The sequence below is a fragment of the Pezoporus occidentalis genome, unplaced genomic scaffold (assembly GCF_034315485.1).
Source record: "Pezoporus occidentalis ecotype Australia unplaced genomic scaffold, CSIRO_AGI_Poc_V1 ctg175, whole genome shotgun sequence".
In the NCBI taxonomy this organism is placed as follows: domain Eukaryota; kingdom Metazoa; phylum Chordata; class Aves; order Psittaciformes; family Psittacidae; genus Pezoporus; species Pezoporus occidentalis.
Genome location: NW_026913586.1, coordinates 328,031 through 341,651, shown reverse-complemented (window position 1 = coordinate 341,651; position 13,621 = coordinate 328,031). Strand labels below are relative to the sequence as shown.

General features: G+C 39.7%; 1 protein-coding gene across 11 annotated transcripts in view; it reads left to right on the top strand.

The window, feature by feature from the left end:
• EHBP1 (EH domain binding protein 1) overlaps window positions 1–13,621 on the top strand; it is a 228,173-nt gene that overhangs the window by 56,123 nt on the left and 158,429 nt on the right. The window lies entirely within an intron of this gene.

The window sequence follows — 13,621 nt, the reverse complement described above, 5'->3', positions numbered from 1 at the left end:
ATGCTTTGCCAGACAGCAGGGCTTAACACTGCATAGAGCAAGTGCTTCATGAAGTACTTTTTTCCTTTCCCGTCTCTGCCTTGGGCTGCAGCCTCTGCTCTATGGCTGCCTGGGCTGTAAAATGTGGAAGCTGCTTTACCTGAGTTTCCTTGCAGAGGAAACTTCTTTTTGAGTACATTTTAAAGGACTGTGGTATCAAGACAGTGTGTTTCTCTCATTAATATAGTGTTATTAATGGGCTGTTTCTGGTAACATGATTTAATTTATGCTGATTTAAGCAAAAAGAAATATTGCTCTTTTACTGAGTTGCAGTAGTACCACACAGCAATGAAGTATGGGCAAGCAATGGAATTTGCATAGGTTTTGTTTGTTTGTTTTTCCTAAAACTGCTGCTTTTTCTTTGTTGTCAATATTAGAAGTGATTTGCAAGTCCAAAGCTAAGGTTTATTCTGATTGCCAGTGACTGAACATTTAAAAGGGCTGAAGTGCTTAATTTATACTTTTGTTTTTAAATGTCAAGTTTCTATTTTCATTTATGAGACATTATGAACACAAAACACAGTTTAGTTACTGCTTGCTGGAGTTTCCTTTTCTTTCTCAGTTTATTTTAGTCAGGGAAGTCTCCATCATCAGTTGTCACTGTAAAAGTAACTCTGGATAAAACAATGTCAGTATATTTCTCAGCCAACTCCTGTGGGTATAGTTGGATTTCCTGTGACGCTACAGCAGATTTCTTTCAGAAGTTTATAGTGGGCGTGTAGAGTTAATGTCCTGCTTCATAACTCACTGCTTTATTTCACATGTGATTGTATGATATATAGAGGGGGCAGTAGTAAATCTGCTGCATGCTGCTCTTGCTCTCTGCCTCAAATCTACATGTTGCAGTAATGCTTGCAGGGTTGGGAGGTTGTTCCAGTTGCCATGCCCCAGAACACGGCCTCTGCAAAGCAGGTGGAGATGGTTCCAGTATGTATCATAGAATCATAGAATGGTTTGGGTTGAAAGGGACCTTAAAGCTCACCCAGTTCCAGCCCCCTGCCACAGGCAGGGACACCTTCCGCTAGACCAGGTTGCTCCAAGCCCTGTCCAGCCTGGCCTTGAACACTGCCAGGAATGGGGCAGCCACAGCTTCTCTGTGCAACCTGTGCCAGAGCTTCACCACCTTCACAGGGAAGAATTTCTTCCTAATGTTTAATCTAAATCTCCCCTCTGACAGTTTAAAGCCATTCTCCCTTGTCCTGTTACTGCCTGTCCTTGTAAAAAGTCCCTCTCCAGGTTTCTTATAGGCCCCTTTTAGGCACTGGAAGACTCCTTCTTGCAAGGTCTCCCTGAAGCCTTCTCTTCCCCAGGCTGAACAACCCCAGCTCTCTCATCCCGTCTCGGCAGGAGAGGTGCTCCAGTCCTCAGCATCTTCCTGGCCTCCTCTGTATCAGTGATGGTGTAATCTTTTGTTGTGTGCAGACTTACTCTTCACAGCCTCAGTTATGTCATTAGTTATTACCAAAAGAACTGCCAAATAGTCATTGGTAGGCTGATGTTTTTATTCTTGCATTAGAAGATATATAAATATTATCCTAAGAATAGTAAATTTAATAAGTAGGTTTACCGCAAAAATGAGAGCTAAAGCGGCTCTAAACCTCTCCTTTCAATTCCCTCTGTTTTTCTAAAATGAAACACGACTGAAAGCTGTAGATAATCCCAGAAATACCTGGTCTGCAAATACACTTAAAGAGCTGGAGAAACTCGTTTCAAGAGTAACAGCACCACTCAGTGGTGGATGAAAATATGTCCGTCTGTTCCGGCAAGTAACAAATGATCCAATGGCTGGCTCATTTCACAGCACAGAACAGCCACTTGTTAAAAATGTGGGAGCTGGGGAGGCAGGAGGTTGAGGTCCTCTCTCCCTAAATTGTACACATTTACCCATTTCAGCCTTAAGATATAAATTTCCTGCTTTTAAATGAACATATTTGTCACTAAACCCGACACAGGTGGCATTGAACATGACACCGCGGCAGTCACCTTTGGGGAAGTGTGGGGGCATTTATGGTCCCTTGGAGGCTTTTCCTTTTTGTCCAAGTCTGTTTTCTGTCCTCAGAGTTTGCCAGGTTTCCCTTCCTCCTTGGCAAGCAACGCTCAGAATGGAAAATACTTAAGCCTGAAAAGCTTATGGACGTTCTTTCATTATGAAGTAATCTGAGTTCTGCTAAAAACATTTATTTTGAGGATTTTTTTATTACTATTAAGCGATAGTCTCTAAAATAATTTTGTAATGCTTTGGTATGGCTGAGCAAAGATCAGCTAAAAGAGATCTCAGCTGAAGTTTGATGCTTCAGCTGTGAGATGCTACCAAATTCAAAACAAGATTATTCTGGACTTTGAAAGGAATTTTTAAGTAGTGCTGAGGTGATTGGTGCAAGATAAACATGCTGTAAATGAAAATGAAGGAAGATACTTGGGTTTCTTTGGTTGTGTTTCTTCTTGTTTTGGTTTGGGTTTTTGTGTGTTGTGGTTTTTTTAATCCAGCAAATACATGCACTTCGTGATCCATCACCTTGGTTATTGTAGGATTTATTTCCTTTTGTAACTGTATTTTTAATGTCTTAGTCACTCCATATTCTAGTAAGGGAATCTTTGTCATCTGCTGTATTTCTAATCCATAAATAATTTTACCATAGCGCACTTTCTTATTTAAATGTTGATATTCATTTTCTGTCAGCCTTTTCCATGTCTTTACTTGTTGACAGCTGCATTCTCTGTGTATTTGCTGCTAAGTTTTTTGTCTCTAATTTCATCTTTGTTTAGCCACACATATTTATCTGTTTCTTCTTCATGATGCACTTCTTGGAGCTGTCTTGTTTTTTCTGCTCTTCTGAATAATAATATCGGATGTTCAGGTTGGCTGTTGCAAGTTGGAGAGCAAGAAATTGATAGCTAAGAATAAGACTTACCCATCTGTGGAGAGGTAATAGGTTTTCAAAGTCTTAGATTGGCATTAGTTTATTTTGCCTATTCAGTTCAGAGAACAAGGACGATTTGCCTTCCATTTAAAAATATTAAGCCACTTCCTCTAGTAAGTGATTTTTCTCTCTCATTGCTCCTATGGGTAATTTGAGTATATGCTGTTTTGTTCTTTTCAATTGTCGGAGCTCCAACTTCCAGTGTTAATTTTTTTCAGTATTAACTTCTGATTTCTCATACGATTTAGAATCACAGAATGGTTTGGGTTGGAAAGGAACTTTTAAGATCATCCAGTTCCAACCTGCTGCCTAGGGCTGGTTGCTGGAAGCTCTGTCTAGCCTGACCTTGAATGCTGCCAGGGATGGAGCAGCCACAGCTTCTCTGGGCAACCTATGCCAGCGCCTCAGCACCCTTACAGGGAAGAACTTATTCCTTACATCTAACCTAGATCTCTTCCCTGTTTAAAATTGAACCCCAAGGAGTAACCTTGTTTGCTTTCTTGGGGTTTCTGATGCACCAGTGCTTAACAAAGAACACAGAGCAAGAGACTATAGGTACATGGGAAAACTCTCACAAACAGCCTCCAGTATGGTTTCCATGCTCTCCTGTTTATGTAAATGAGCAGTGCATGTTTCTAAATACAACTTTGTCTTTAGCAGTTTAAGTGAAGTGGCCTCTGCTGGTGCAGTTGTTAAGCATCTCCTCAGAGGTGCCAGGAGGAGGGCAGCTGATCACTTTTAGTCAATGTGAAATAAAGACAGCATTGTTTCTAAGAAGAGTTCATGTGACCTGAAGTTTAGGCTGTGTTTCTTGATCCCTGAAGATTGTCTAGCTAATGGAAGAAGAAAGGGACAGGCAGGAAGAGTAGAGATTTCAATTGGTCCACATACGTTGAAGCTTTCACTGGGTCTGTGTACAGGAATATACAAAATAGGTAGCTGAAGTGATGGAAAAATACCATTTTGCTTCCTATCATGCTCAAAGCAGGAAAAAGCACGTAATAGCATCCATTGAGGACAAACAATCATATTTGCATGTGTGGCAGTTTTGTAGACTGCTACTTCCTATGTTCTTAAATGCAATTGAAAAATTTGTAGGATGTTTTCAGAGGGTAAAAGATTTGGTCTGTGAAACTTTTCCAGCTTTTTATAAAAGATGCTTTTTGAACCCAGACTAATAGCTAATAAATGGCATACTGATATATTCCAGGGCTCATACTAGGATTCTCCCTATCCTGTCCCTTGTGTTTCAGTTTAGTATATAGGCTATTAGCAGGGCCCAGGTTTGTGGTGAGTGAACCCTTTCCAGTAGCATTGATGTAATCAGAGTATAGGCAATCATTGCTGTACCTCTGATACTAACCATCTCTTCTTGTGTCATGGTCTTTGATAACAGAAGACAGCAGAAAAGGACATGTCAGACCAACTGTTTTGACAGATGAACAGGGAAAAATGCTGCACTTCTTTTTGAAGCTTTGCTCATAGATTGGTCTGGGCTGGGGCTGGAGGCAGCCTCGCCTGACCTGTCCCGTGGCTTCAAGGCAACGTCATTCCAAGCAAACACTTGGTTAACTGTTTATAAAACATTTTAGGCTGGGGTCCCTGCCGTGTTTCAGGCAGCTTGTTCCTGTGCTCCATTTAGACTGGATATTACGAAAAATTTCTTTACCGAAAGGGTGGTCAGGCATTGGAGCAGGCTTCCTCGGAAAGTGGTGGAATAACCGTCCCTGGGAGTGTGCAAGAGCCGTGTGGATGAGGCCCTCAGTCACATGGTTTAGTGGTGGACTTGGCAGTCCTGGCTTAATGGTTGGACTTGATGATCATACAGGCCTTTTCCATTCTAGTTGATTCTCTGATTCCATGATTGTCCTCGGTGTTGGGAATTGTTGTGGCCTAGATCTCTGTTGGTACAGTTTCAGGCTGTTATTTCTTGTCTTACCAATTTCAGCTTTGGAGAACAGAATCTGATCTGTGTGGCTGGAGGCTCGTTCCTTTTTACTCGCCTCTGACTAATCAACCACAATAATATGATAGTGGTTATACCTGGGATTTCATTTCCCTTGATTACATCAGCAGATCATTAGCATTCTCTTTCTAAGGACACATTTGTGTGGGTGAGTGTTCAGCTCTGTCCTCTGCTCATGCTGCCCATTGCTTTCAGGGGCTAGCAGCACCCATCTTTGCCTGCACACCATCACCTGCATGGTGAAGCATTGCCCTGAATTTCCAGGCTGTTCTTGTACTGAGATCTTGGAAGCGGAACTCACTTCTGCTTCTGTCCTTTCTAGAGAATCTTCTGCAATGTTTTCATGACTGTTTTAGACAACTGTTTTCTAATAGTGCCTTTTTGAATATTAAGGTAATGAATAGTGAAGAAGACCGTGACAACCTTTAAAGTTTGACAGTGATTTATAATATATTAGATGTACATCCTTCTGTGAGACACATCCATTGCTTACAGTCATTGGGTTTTTTTTATTCCTTAACCAGTAAGGGAAGTGGTTTCTTCAGGAAAATATGTCCAACAAAGCTGTTGAAATAAGAAAGAAGGAGTTCAGAGGTTGCTGTTTGTGCTAGTCTACCGCAAGCCGTTATGAAGGATAACAAGTTTAAGCTGAAAAATAAGATCTGTCTTTTCCTTCTGTCTGTTGCTTTTGTGTAACTTCAGGAACCCAAAAAGAGTTCTGAAGTGGCCTCTGCTCAAATGGGAGCAAAGCTTCAAAATGAAAGAAACAGTACAAAAAGTTACAGAACATTTGACATAATCTAATTTCATTTTATTAGTACAAGTGCATTGTTTTGTGGTTGGTTCCTGCCCGCGTTCCTCCTCTTCCCCCCAGAATTCTGTGTTATGATGTCTTACTTTGAATGCCCTGGAGCACGTTATATCACTTACAGAGATTCTTTCTTTCTCCTAAAATGCCCATCTGTTCTTAGGCATGACAACACAAATAAAGGTGAGAAATAATGTGGAAGTAATGAGAAAGAGAGGGAAAGTGTGTTGGGGATGTAGAAATGAATATTTCTACTCTTAAGGGTGACCAATTTTAAACGTAATAAAATAAAATGAGCTATTATCAAGAAGTTAAGTTTTCATCAGATACAGCTCTGAATATGTTGTTTTCCAAATGAAGCTTTTCAACAAATAGCTCATTTGAAGTTGAACTGTCATTAGCCCAGAATTTTGGTAAAATCGGACTCTCACACTGGGCATTTAAATCTCTCTTATTACAGCACTGCTGTGACATTAACTTCACAAGAATAAGTTTTGCTTTCTATCAGAGTAAAAGGCCAGGTCTACATGTCAAATCTTCCCACCTGTTTCTGGAAATAAAGGTTGGGAGGCAAATGCCAGCATAGTGTAGTGAATTGAAATTCTGAGTGCTGTCAGTGCTGTTTGCAGAAAGAACCTGGGGGAAAAGACTGGTGTGCGGAATAATATGGTTCTCTATTTGCTCATCAGTTGTTATATCAGAATTTATTACAAAGTCTTGGCTATCTCTTCTAGTACATCTATGTAGCATATGGGAGCTTAAGTTTAAATTGGCTATTTGCTTTAAGAAAAAGTAATAAAAAAAAAAGCTCTATAATTTGTTTTGTATTCTCTGCTTGAAATAAATTTTTGCTTGAAATAAATTTTTGCTTAAAATAAGAACCAACCAGGTTAGCCTTCTGCTGAATTAAATGTCTGCATTTAATACATTCAGAATAGGAAGCTCATAGTTCGGACATGCTTTCCTTGTCCTTTAATTCCCCTGTCATATTCTGCCGTATGTGATTATGTGAACTGTGACTGTCTGTCTGTGTAAATTGGGCTGGGTATTCTGGTCTAGATATAGCTAGGAATTAAATGCTGCTTTCTCAGCCGTCTCACTCTTGCTCTGCTTTAAATGTAATAGAGAATCAGAAAACTTGTTTTAGTTTTTGCTTACATTAAATATTTAGCACTTTGTTCTAGTTGAAAAATCTCTGAGATTAGGTTTTTAGAGCAAAACTTGTGGAAATTGTTGTCTTGATTGGCTTCTCTGGCTCTGAAGGAACCAGGGTACGAAATCTTTCTAGGAGGCCTGATGCAGTGTTTTTCTCAGTAACACATTGATGTTTCCTGTGCACACCACAATGTTGTTTCTGTACAATTCTAATTTAAAGTAAAATGTGATCAGAGGCAGAGTCACAGCTCCAGTAAGGAGCAGGAGAGAGGCCTGTGCACAGTGCAAATCACCCTGGGTTAAGGTGTCTGGGAGTGGGAGAGGGTCTGTCAGCAGCAACCCTACAAGTGTGACTGTTAAACACCCCTCTAGACTAGGCACCTTTTCTGAAAATTACAGAAGATAATGGAAGTGGATTGCACATCAGAGTTCTGCTGGAGAAATTTTACGTCACATGTTGTAGGACAAGTGAATTGCCACCTCTTTTAAGGGCCAGTGTTACACACACAAGATTTGAAAGACTTGAGGGCGTGTTAAGGGTGTTTCTTATCTGCATGGCACAGCACACAGAGGAGCACCAGTGGTCCTGGCTTGAGGTACACATCATGAGGGCAAGTGCTGCTCAAGCTTTTCTGGGCAACTCTGTCAACTCATTTCTGTTTTGACTGCAGTTACCCCTATATCCCCAAGCAAAGCCTGCTAGTTACTTCAGATGATGTTCACTTATGGAGTAGTGCTGCCTGCAGCAGAGATCTTATGCCTGACCATACCAAGACTCTGCCCAGATCACCTGAAATTAAGGCCTCCGTTAATCCTTTTTATCATTAATATGTAATAATGTATTAAACCAGAGTTGTGAGATGACAAAAATCTTATCTAAAAGAGAACTTTAGATGAATTGTTGAAAGAACTTTTAATATCTAATTAACTTTTTACACTTTTAATACCTTACGTATCTTGAATCAGTGGAGTATGGAATGCGAGTCCGTCCAGCTCTACTGTGGGGTTTTCAAAAGTAGTCACGAAGATTTTCTTTTGTCACTTGATCTGCTTTTCCCAAATGAAATGCAGTGCCCAAAATAATGTTGTTTCTAATGCTGTGTTAATAACTGCACTAAGTGAATCTTTATCAAATACAGTTTGGCAGATGATATGGCACCTTTGAAAACTGTATTACAGCATTTCAGTTTAAAATTTCCTGAATTAAAGGAGACATCTTATTTTCTGATATTTATGCTACAATTACACCAAAGGGTCTTGAATATAAAATGGAGACAGGAGGCTGCTGGGCACTGGGCAGAACAACCTGGGTATTAGGCTCTAGCTTTATAAGCTCACTAAGTGTGGTACACCATAACATTACGATGGCGCGAGTTTGATGACATGTAATTTATATGGTTATTATTGATTCACAGTAGTAAAGTACAACTGTTTTCTAAATTGCTAGAACCATTTTGCTTAGGTTTTTGAGGGGAGGGTATTTCCTGCTAGAAGAATGTGTCTCCTATAGATGTGTACTGTGCAAGACAGCTGATCAGAGATGCTATCAGTGATATTCTTTGCCAGCTGGAGGGAGGAAGCTGATAAACAAGGCAGACAGCTTTGGAAACAAACCTCTAATAGTACATTAGGCATGTTTAAAACCAGCAGTGTGTTTCAGACACTCTTAGCATATGTTTATTCATAGAAAATCAGCGGTAAAATATACTTGCCAGCACAGACAAGAGACAGAGTCTGCATGAGGTCTTTCTCTTTCAGACATCAAATACAGAAGCATGTCTTGGTAATTGTTTTACAGTGGGGTTCTAATCATACTCTAGGCATAAGCTGAGCCGAGCAACTTGCCTTTTAATAGAAAAGTATTTGCTTTTAAGCCTGTTCAGCTTGGCACTTTGTTTTCTGGTTTTATGTGTCTGAGTGTATTTTTACATTTACATACAGTCACGGATATGTCTGCTCTCCATGCAGTTCAGAATATCATTATGTAAAATGTCACTGTCTGGGGCAACATTATGATGGGTAAATCTCGTTTTTGATCTGGGAGCTGTACAGTGTTAAAACAGCATATATTGCAGCCATGTAGCAAAAAATACTCGGTGTAGAAAATGGAGAAAATGGCAGTGCATTGATTGAAAACTATTTTTGACATAAGTCACCTTCAAAGGCAGATAATCTGGGAGTACAATTGAATATGTTGGTTGATTTGAGTTAATACCTTGCAATTGCATGGGCCCAGGGTATGGAAATATGTGTCAAAAAAGAATTAAAATATCAGTTATTGTGTAAAATGTAGCTCTGCATAAGTAACAGGATAGGATGGTACAAGCAAGCAGTTGTAATTTGACTCAGAGCATATGATTGAAAAATAGTGGCCACAAGCACAACAGTAGCCAGCTGACAGAAAAATAGAGTTCTGGCTTCCTGAAAACCTCTGTTATTAGGAAAGCCATCTGGCAGTGTAATAGCACCAAGTGTTATTGCCTTCAGCCTCTTATCTTTGCTTGTTAGCTGTCTTATTAGAGTATAATATAATAGAAATTAATTGACCTCCATAACTTAATTGATGCCATTTCATTCAGGTATTTTCCCTCGCAGCATGTTCTTTATTCTGAATTGATACTACAGTGTCATACTGGGCTTTTTTAACTATGAAGTTTCTCCATTCTCATTGTTTTGCATTGTCTATATCTGGGCCAAGTTGCTTCTTTAATCTTGACGGGCAGCATAAATGAACATTTCCTGGTTTAACTTAGGTGTGATGACAACCTGGGACTAGAGTGGAAAGATTGCGTGAATAAAAATGCATTGAATAAACTGCCATAAAGTGACATCTTGTAGCTGTTCAGTATTTTCTGTGGTTCTATGTGCTAGCATAAATGTAAGATTAAACCCAATTTCTGCCAGATTTGTGACCCATACAGAGCTGCAACTCTGAGCTCAAAGATTGCTATTCTGAGCACAGTGGTCTATACTTAAGCCATGTTTCTTGCATATTCCTGTGGCCTGAAAAGTAGAATGTAATAATACATCAAACATGATGAACACAAAGCCTGCAGGTTAAACAGTTGTATAGTATGTTGTGATGTTAAATAGTAATATTTCCGCTTCTAGTGTGTTTTCTGGAGACCATAACTGAGAACAGACTGGCAGGTTAGCAGAATGGCAGGCTGAGCATGATGGACACCGGGCTCTATAAGCTTGTTTTAATAGGTCTGACTCTGAAGATTTTGCCTACTAAAAATAAACATACTGAATAGTTTTCAGATATTTCCTTTTAAGGTTTCAGTTTTTGCATATAGTTCTAATGTTTTATACTATAACAGCATTTTCCTTAGCAAGGGATAATGTGTAGGAAACTCTAAAGCTTTGCTCCCTAAAGCAAAGCAACTCCATGAAACAGTTCCCAGTCATGGGAAGGCACAACAGAAAAATAAAAAAGCATAAACAGTATTTACCAATTCAGAAGTGATGTTGAAAATTACCTGAAGAATTCTGTCTCTTTATTTTGGATGTAAAGTAGATCCCTGAAATGGAAGTGAATTACATTTGCATTTTTTCTGATGATGAGTGAGAAGTTATTTGGAATGAAGGATTTGTTAGTACTTTCCATGTTTAAGTGGTAAATCAGAAAAGAATACAAAAAGAACATAGAAATTCACTGCCATCAAAATCTGTGTCTGATGTTTTTACCTCTCTTCCACCCCCTGGGTTGTTTTTGGTTTTGGTTTGGTTTCTTTTTTCCTTCCAGCCCTACTATTCTGGTGTTATCTGTCCTTTAATATACCTTTCCCTGAAAATGAGAAGCGTAAGATGCAATACATGGCTGACATCGCTGCACAAGGAGCTGTTGTCTGGAACGGGAAGGCGAGACCAAGGGGTACTGTATGGTCAGGTAATGCAGGCAGCAGGGAAAATAGGAGCAGAGAGAATGAGCTGTAGCTGGGCTCAAGTGGGATAAAAGCAAGGGAAATGCTGTCACAGAAGTACCTCCATTAAGTGCCAGACCTCTCAGTAGCACTTGCCTTGAGTGCTTGCTCCAGGAGCAGCTACAAGAAGGAACATGATGAGTTAGGGGGATCTTGTCTATATATTTGTCAAAGAAAGGACAAAATGAAATATTTAGAAAGTAATCCTAAAAAAATCTGTCAGCAAAGAATTAATATAAAGTTTATGTGCTGCCTGTTCCATGAATCATCTGTATAAATCTTTCCCATAATTAGTTTTAGTTCATATTATATAACTTTAATTATATATTATAATAAAATAAACTCATTTATTAGAAAGGATTTGAGGTGTTACATAAATAGACTGAATAACTAGTATGGACGCTGTTGAGGAAGGGTATTATCTCAAAGGATACAATTTGGGTGTTTCACCTGCGTGTGGTTGAATAGTTCTGGATTTAATGCAGCCGACTCCATTACTACCCCTGCATCCCATGTCTGCCATCTCTTCTTTGGATGAAGCAGCCCCCTGCTGCCTCATGGAAACCAAGCTCTTTCTCTCTTTTTTCTTTCTTTTCCTCTCCCTTTTCTTCTTGTAATTTCTGTAACTCTTACATATTGTGCAATACTTTGGGAAGCAGCTTAGCATCTTTTCAGCTTGATTCTTGGTAACTTCTGAATTTATTTTTTTCTCTACCTTTAGTTCCCCTTTGGAAGTTTGTATACAGGTGTCCTATGAAGGGTCTGTGTTGCAGAATTAGGAATCTGGCTAACCTACTGAAGTGAGGAAGCCTAAGGGGAGCATGGGGAAGTGTGAAGTCGGCTAAGAGTGAGAACATGGGGAATGTTAAGGGCTGACTTCTTTCTGCATTACAAATTCCAATTGTCTTTGGTCCACCACACACGAGTGTTGCTTTGCAGTTGATGAAAATTCATTACTGGTCTTCACACATGTGCATTGTAACTATATTCTTCCTCAGAGCAGCAGCCCAAATTATGAGTGGTTGCCTGAGCTGGCAGCAGGTTGTGTAAACAGATCACGTGTGGGAACATTGCTGCTAGATTTTGGGCAGATGGGAACAATCTCAGAAGAATTTGGACCTTATTTGCCTTGAACATTGCTTGAGTGTGGACATTTCTTTGTCACTACCACAGGAAAAATATGGTTGAACTTACATGCTTAAAAAGTCAGTGGCTGTGCTGATGTGGTCATGGCTATTCAGCTTTTTATACTTTGGAGCCAGATCCTTTTGGAAATGAAAAGACTTGTGTCTATATTCGTCAGTTACATTCAGATCACATTTTCTTGATGTTTTCTTTGCAAGCGCAAGCTGGCAGTGTTATTTTAAGTGACAGCTGAGTCATGGAAGTCATGGTGTTTATGGCCATGATCTGGTGAGATCATGGTGATATCATTACAACTTGGTAATCTTCAATCTCATCCCCATCAAACGAAACTTCTGTGTCCCATGGCATGTGGAAAACTTTTTTCCTAGTGTAGCAAAGTTACTACAGTTTTTAGAATGGCACTGTTCTTTTTCATTGGGAAAATCTGTCTCGATATACTGGAAAGTGGTTTTAAGTTTGATTTTGGTTGGTTGGGTTTTACCTGCCAGGCAAAGGTGAGTTGGAGTAATGGGCTTGGTTTAGAGCTGATAATACATGGATTAGAAGATAATGGTTAAATATAAAATGGCTTTTGGCTATGAAGTATTTCATCTGGAAAGGCCATTTTTGGGGGGGTCAGATTGAATACTTGTGCCAAAGAATGATCCATAAGTCATCTTTACTTCAAAGTGCTGCGTAACTCACTGTTGTTGCAGCGAAAAGCTCTCACATTGTCTCCAAGTTCAGTCTAAGTATGGCTCAGCAAGTAATCCAAAAATCAGTTTGGTTTGAAACTGGGTGGAGTGCCACAAATAATTGTATTTATTCTCCCCATCTTCTGTGAAACCCCCGTCCTGCAGTATCCTTCTTGTCCCATTGCTTGTTTGGAGGGTTTTCAGAGGTTATTAAGTCTGTTCTTAACTTGTCATCTGGTGCACAGTGATGAGTAGTTGAGCATGCAACAGAGGAAACAATCCTGGAACCTGCTCACCTGTTCAGTGAGAGATAGGGATGTCTCCTGTGTGGTGATGCCGGCTATTAGCCTGAGCCTTAGAATTTAAAAGGAAGGAAGTGAAATCATGTGGGACTACCATCTCTCAGCATCTGAATTTTCCTGAAAGCTTTACATTACAGCAGAGTTTAATCCGCCCTGTATAGTGTGTCCTGGTGAAACCCCTTACAGAACACTAACTTTGCATAATGCTGGTAGTGTGCTACAACCACTTGATGGCACCCTTTGATTTGGTACATACCTCATTAGCCATAGCATAGTGCAGTGTAGCTGTAGTATTTGTAATGGAATAACACGTAAGAACTAAAGACTGCAAGGTATCTGGTTAATGTAGAGATGAAATGAATGAAACAGCAAGGCTAAGCTTTCCTGACCCTTCATGAGAGAATAGATGAAAAAAGGAAGAATAAGCTATTGTGCCGAAGGGAGATGATGAAATTCAAGATCCACACGCATAATCTCTGGCTCAGCCTCTGAAATGTTAATCCCTGGGTAGAATTATTTGAGCTGTAGATTGCAATTTATCATCAAAATGGCACTGTGTCAAACAATACTTCTTGTATGTGTGATGTTTAGAGCTAGCCAATTTTAATATAAAATGGCTCAGAGAGCACTGCTGAACATTTAAGTAGCAACTCGTTAAGCTCAGGATGTTTTTGCTCTTTTCTG